The sequence below is a fragment of the Halichoerus grypus genome, chromosome 14 (genome assembly GCF_964656455.1).
Source record: "Halichoerus grypus chromosome 14, mHalGry1.hap1.1, whole genome shotgun sequence".
In the NCBI taxonomy this organism is placed as follows: Eukaryota; Metazoa; Chordata; class Mammalia; order Carnivora; family Phocidae; genus Halichoerus; species Halichoerus grypus.
In genome coordinates this window covers 51,391,209-51,398,725 of record NC_135725.1, presented here as the reverse complement: position 1 = coordinate 51,398,725, position 7,517 = coordinate 51,391,209, and positions in this window count along the sequence as shown.

The window sequence follows — 7,517 nt, the reverse complement described above, 5'->3', positions numbered from 1 at the left end:
TCCCTGAATGCCGAGTCCTTCTGCAGAGCCTCAGTCTGGTCGGGGCAGGTATGTGAGGCTTTTTCACTACTGTCTCTGTTCTGTGAAGGCCAGCAACGTGAGTCGATAACAAGCTGTGGGTCCCAGCTTGTACCCTCTATTTACAACCCTCTAAAAGTGAGCATTATGGCCTTAGGACAATTTGCAACAATTCTCTTTGTGGCCCAGAAAACCTTTCCGTGGTGCTAAGGGTGACAAGGACTATTAGACAGGTGAGGCAGACCATACTTTTATATAATACGGATGGGCATGGAAACACCTTAGAACAATTCCTTCTGTGGAAAAAAAAAAAAGAAATCCCTAAAGTACACTATAGATATAAAAAAACCCTGCATAGTTTTCTGTGAAGGAAATCAAAGGTTAATTAGCTCTTCCTGTCTCTTGATTATTTACCAGTCTAGCTAATTGTTTAGAAGGTGGAACCTGCTAATTATCAAGACTTATTTAATGCATAAAGTGAAATTAGAAGGGTTAATAATAAGGTCCACACTTCCCATTGCAGAGGGACCGCCTACTCTGGACCCGCTTTATGAATAGTATCCAGCTTCCCTGCCGTGAGTATGTTAACACTCTGCCCTTCGTGATAGATCCTGGGACGATGAGGAGATAAATTAACTCGACTGAACAAGCAGGTTTTACGGAGCTAGGTAAAAGGGACCCCTGTACTGGGCTCCATGAATTACATGGCTCTTCTCTGGCTCGGCAGTCTGCAGATCCATGTGGATGCTGCAGATCTACCTGGCGTTCTTCATGGCTACCTGGAGCCTGCCTCCCTCACTTCTGGATAATTCTGAGTATTCGGGACTCTGGAATTTCCAGACTAATTTCCTGAGCCTGCTTCCAGAGCCTGCACAGGCCTCTTGCTTTGGATTTTCCTCTTGGGGGATGACCAGCCATGCCCTTGGTGGGCATACCAGTGAGCTTGATAGGTGGTCTTGGGGGGGCTGTGTGTGAGGGTGGGGGGTGGATGTGAGAATTGGAGTGTCCACAGGCTTACATATGCAAGTGCCATCGCAGAGTAGGACAGAGCCTGGTGGGAAGGGAAAGAAGGAGAGCTGCCTGCCATGTTCTAGCATGGAACTCCAAGGAAGCTCAGGATTATAAATTTGAATCTAGCCTTCCGGGTTATTATTAAGGTACTGTTGTCTAGGTAAGGGGATAGAAACTATTGTATTTAAATTTTGTTAACTGTTTTATAAGTTTTTTTCTTGCATGTTTGAATTTACTTTTATTTATTTATTTGTTTAATTTTTTATTATTATGTTAATCACCATACATTACATCATTAGTTTTTGATGTAGTGTTCCATGATTCATTGTTTGTGCACAACACCCAGTGCTCCATGCAGAACGTGTCCTCTTTAATACCCATCACCAGGCTAACCCATCCTCCCACCCCCCTCCCCTCTAGAACCCTCAGTTTGTTTTTCAGAGTCCATCTTCTCTCATGGTTCGTCTCCCCCTCCGATTTCCCTGTTTCATAAGTTTTAAATATTGAAGTATATGGGTTTACGTTTGGTCTCTTGTCCTGGGTCCTTAAAAGGTTAGGGATAAGCCTGGAGCACGTCCCATAAATGGTATGTAGAGAAACTTGGGTCACCTAAGAGGTGAATGACAGGATACAGACTTGCTTATTTCTAATGAGTTGAACCTCATTTGCCCAATATTCTATATAACACCAAATTAAACAACTCATCCAACTATTGAACCAGCACTGGATGTAGGTGAAAAAAGTGCCATGTCCAAATTTGTGACTAGATCAGACCCTGGCATCTCAGCATCAGGAAAAGGGGACCATGTGTGCATCTAAGCACTTTCTGGGGAATCCACTGAAGGGTAGAAGCCATAGAAATTGAGTAATTCCTAAGTGTTAAGAACTGTATTAACCACGTTGCTTTTGCTATCTTTTTATTCCTTGCAAAGCAGGTATTATCATTCCCATTTTAAAGGTGTAGAAACTTGTGTTTGGAAGGTTAAAGAACTTACGTAGTATTCTGTAACAAATAATAGTATTGATTTATTTGGTTCCACTAAGACTCAGCTTCTGGGAGTCATGCTTTTTTCTAACCCCGGTTTCCTACCATCAGAGTGGGAGATGTCTTTCAAGGCAAAATTATACTAAGACTTAGAGTTTGGCTTTTTCAAAAATGACTTTTATTTTTTTTCTCCTGGTTTCACTTCCACCCAGCTGTCTCCCTTCCTCCATACCCTTCCCCTGCCTTTTGAGTAAATCACCCTAATTATTAACTTTGTAAATGAAGCTCTAAATAAGCTATTTAAGTTTATTCCTATTAGATGGGACAACAGATTAGAAATCCAGTGCCACCTGGGGTGGGAACGTGTTAGATTTCCATGCTAATGCCTCATGCATGTTTTATGCCTTAGATTAGTAGCTAATGTGGTCATTGATCATCTTGTGTCATATGAGCTACAAACCTGCTGCTTTGAACTCATTCTTTTAAAAACTTGGTTCCAAATCAGTATTCAAAATCCAGACCAAGATTTCTGGTTTGAAACGAGGTCATATTTGCTTTTGGTAGGGGTCAAAAACATTTTTCTAACTATTTGTGCTCTTTGTAGATAATAAACAGGGTATAATCTATCATTGGAGGAAGTTAGGTTTGAGAAATTGCCAAGGGAAAAATATTTCCTAAAATATAGGCTGGAAATGCTTTTTGTATCCTATATAGTTTCTTTCTGTGCTATTTTTAAGTCAAACATGTTAAAAGTTATCATTTGAAAGCCTATTCAATTTGTGTTTGAATTACCTAAGCATTTATTCCATTAAGTAGGAAATTGAGGGCATTTTTCCTTCAAGTTATATTGCTCTGCCATTAGTGAGGTCTAGTTCAAATTCTGGTCTGTTCACTTAGTAACCGTGTGACTTAAACAAAATCCTTATCATCCCTGAGTTCCAGTTTTGTTATTGGAAACACGAGGCTCCTGATAGTACTTACCTCATAAGGCGGTTATGAGGTTTGGCCAAAGCAATGACTGGATAGTAACATGTCTGGCACTTAGTAAATACTCATGCAGACATTTGTGATTATTTAATTCCTCCTTCATATAGAAAGTCATCTTGGCTAAAATGTGATGAATGGAAATTTCACTGATAAGGTGGTAGCTCACCTCTTCGTATTTCTGAACAGGTATAGAAATGGGCCACCACTCAGCCCTCTGTGTTGGAAAAACTGGTGATGTGTTGACAAAGAAATATGTTTACACTTCAAGAAGGACCCTTTCAGTTTCTTCAGAATCAGAACTGGACCCCAAGCTCAGTCAGGGCTAGAGGAAGTATTAGAGAATACCAAACAAACCCAAACTCTGGTGGAACCATCTCAACACTGAGCAGGGGCACTGCCCCTTCAGCCTAGAAAGAGGGCAAGTTCAAATTGTGATTTACGCAGTTGGTCATGGAGAACAATGGCCTACCACTCTGCTACCACCAGAGTGGTAGCTGATGCGGACTCCCTTCCTTACCTTTTGATCTACTCCTCTCTCTATGCATATATCTTTGCAAACCTTGAAATTAACGCATTCCTAAGGAAAATGGATGGGGATAGGAATTGTTGTGTATTTCTGGGGAGTTTGTCCAGGAGCACACATAGGGAGCCAGGGCTGCTCTGGTGCTGGCAGAGTGTAGACAAGGTATGCTAGGCTCTGGCGTGCTGGGCTCTAGGTTTGGCTTGCAGCTCTTTCTCTTGCAGCTGCATCGGAAGAGCCTAGGGAACGTTAGGCAGACGTGTGAGCTCTGGATGGTTCTCTGGCTGCCAATAATCCCACACGTTTGAGGCTGAAGAACAGAAGTGTTGGTGATTAGGAAATATTTGATTCGACAGCAAAGTCCCTGAAGTGTCGTGGAAGTAGTCATGAGTAGTGACAGGGGTGGGTGGTCTGGGTGAGATAATTCTTTCTGAAAGCGTTTGCTGGGCAAGGTTTCCTGTATAACTTATATTTATATGTTTTGTTTTATATATTATTTTGATGATTGAGGGGATTTGGATGAAGTTGTGCCACCAAATCTGGAAACTTACTGGAGAATTCACTTAATTAGATTTGCTCCTTCCCTTTGTGAACCTTTGTAGTGCACTTTTAATTATAATAGAATGTTTCAAAGACAATTACAGGATAGTTCCTCACAGGAAATGTAAGGTTTTCCTATCCATCTTATTTCTGTATGCAACAAGAGTGACTTTAAACATACAAATATGTGTATGTCTGTGAGGAAGGCTCTTCTCTTTTAAGTAGAGGCCAGGCATACAATTTCATAATTCATTGAGAACAATATTGTTTAGATATCTTGTCCTCCCTGCTGAATGTATAATTAAGATCTTTGTTAATAAATCAAACACCTTTCCCATTTAGAAATGCTGCCCAAGCTCTTACCGTAATTCTGAGAACATGGTACATGCTTAGCCCATTGACAAATGAACAAGGTTGAAGTTCACTTAAGAAAAATGAAAGGTATTCAACTTGAGAAATAAGAAATATTCAGAGACTCAAGATAATAATGGACGTACTAGGTCATAAAGTTGAAGAAAATGCTCTAGAAATGTTAAACTGCAAACATAGATCAGAATAAAACTATGGTTGCAGTTGTTAATGGGAAAAAATATGGAGGCTAGAAATCGCTCCTGTGCTAAAAGATAGAATGACAGTCTATGGAATGTCGTAGAGTACAGGCTCTGGTGACAGACTTCTCTTTCAGTCTATGGGATCAAATAGCTTAGTTTCCTCTTCTGTAGAATAGCCATAATAATAATATCTGTCTTAGAGGGTTGTTGGGAGGATTGAAAGAAGTAGCTCACATGAAGCTGCCTGGACCATGGTAAACATTTAATACCTGGGGCCGTTATTACTATTTAGGAGCATAATGAACCATTCACTAAGGACACCTTGATGAGACTTGTTATGTTCTTTTTGGGTTACTGCTTTCTGAAATCTGATTTTTTACAGATGCCTAAGACAGAGAATATTTAGGCTGGGGTGATAGACTCTAGTAGCCTAATAGAGTGTTGGATCGCCTATCGATCTCTCGATCCTATGCTAGTAGTGCTCCTTCTCATTTCCCTAACTGTGCTGTTCCCAGCTCAAGTGACTTCTCTGGACCCAGCTGCTACATTAGTGGCATAGCCAGGACTGTGAGACCCAGCTGGACCTAGTTTCCCTCTTTTTTATCAAGCCTTGAAAATGATAAAGGTAGCATACTTATGAAATCCAAGGATAACACTGTTCTGAGGGGGAGAGCTAATGTTCTGGAGAATCAGGCCAGGATTCATAGTTCACAACTCAGCTAAAAGATAAACTCTGCTGAAGATAAATACATTGTCCACTGTGTAGCTTAAAATTAAAATAAAACCTATTCAGATATGAGCTTTAGAAGAGTGACTCAATAATCTAGAGAATTGTCTTCATTTCAAGATCAGGATGAGACAGCAATATGACTTGGTGCCTGCTTGCTATACTCCATACAGTTGACAATATATTGCCATGCATGGAGTTGGGCTGAACTTCTTTGATCCCTAGATCTAAGATGACAGTTACCAGCAGAGGAAGACTAAGCATCTAGTTAGGTTCACTGATTAGGGAATTAGCTGACTGCTAAGCACCGGTCTTGAAGTGTATGAGCTGTAATTTGAGCCACACATTTTATCTTCATTATCAAAGCAGCTAGGAAAATACTTAACCATATCCTTATTCTTTTTTTTTTTTTTTAAAGATTTTATTTATTTATTTGACAGAGAGAGACACAGCGAGAGAGGGAACATGAGCAGGGGGAGTGGGAGAGGGAGAAGCAGGCTTCCTGCTGAGCAGGGAGCCCGATGTGGGGCTCGATCCCAGGACCCTGGGATCATGACCTGAGCCGAAGGCAGATGCTTAATGACTGAGTCACCCAGGCGCCACACCATATCCTTATTCTGGTATATGTGTCCTGGACCTGCTGATTTGCTTTTAAAAAGTCAGAAGAAGTAACATTCAATCAAAATGCTCAGGTTCTCTGGTCTACCATTCCAGATAAAGGAGGGTGGAGTCCCTAATGGTCAGCACATATCTATTGTTCTTCAGTTTTGATGCTACAACCTAAAATGGTTGTTGACACACAATTGTAATCAGGGGAGAGCAATCAGAATGTGGCAAGGCTAGGGAATCATTGTAAGGAAAGAAGTTGAAGGAACTGAAAAGAAATACGTATTTTTTAAAAAAGAGGTTTGGAGGAAATGTGATTGCCTTTTTCATTACTTGAATGTGTCATGGATAGAGGCATTTGACTTATTCTCTGCTACTCGAAGGAAGTGAGCCAGGACAAAGAGGTCTAAGTATCATTTATACAGATTTGATATAAGGAAGGACTTCTTGAGCTGGAGATGTCCAAAATACTGTGGGTGGGCTAGAGAGAAAATGAGCGTTCTTTCTTCAGAATTGCTTAAGTAGAGACTGCGTAACAACAGATGCTGAAAGACTGTCAAATGTAATAGATAAGCACAGCAAATCTGCCACTGGAAAGTCTGGATGCTATTCCTGGCTCTGTCTGTCACTTACTAGCTCAGAGATCATGGAGAAGTTCCTTTAGAACTCTGTCTCAGCACCTCCCTCATACATCCTTATGGATGTTCATGGATGTAATAACAGCTCAGAATGTTAGCATTTCTTATGATTATTATCTAGGAATGCTGTAGAGAGATTTCTGTAAAGTGTAAAAAGGTTTGTAGAGTTCTTTACCAATAAGACTATTACTACAATTACTTGCAATAATACAATCAAACTGTTAATTTTATGGATGGACCGTGGAGCCTATAAAATATCATAAATCCTTAAATAGGGTCAATATGACATAATTCAGTTCAACACTGTAAACACATCCCAAGTACAAAGGGAGACATACAGATAAAAGGGGTGGGCATCCATTTTATATAAGGCTGATACGTTGATAGCTGTTCTGAAGAGACTGGCTGAAATGTTAATTTTGGCACTTTCTAATGCCCATTCCATCTATGAGTTACAGCGTCTGTAAACAACATAAGGTGTTTTATGTTAATTCTTGAGAGTGGTTTTGTAAATTTCATGTGAGTAAACCAGGCATATTGTTAACGATATAATTTGGGCTAAATTAAGCTCCTAGTAAATTGTGAATGGTTTATTATTATTCACTGGAATGCATTTACCCTGCTAATGTAGTACTGTTGCTTTATTGTATGTTAATAGTTTAACAGCCAGAGTTAAACACTATTAATAAAATAGTATAACTAAAAGATCTCATTTGTAGTATTCTACAGTTTTCTTCAACATTTTATTAGTAAAGTTAAAAATGAGATGTGACAAAAAGAATGCAAAAACAAAAGCAATTATTGGACTCAGTATAAATGATGGAAAACTTAAGTTGTGTGCTCTCAGCTAAAGCAAAGCAAGATGTAACACAGTGCCTGGTCCTGTCCATTGCTCAACAGCTAAATGAGTACTGGTTGATCAAGAAACAATTCT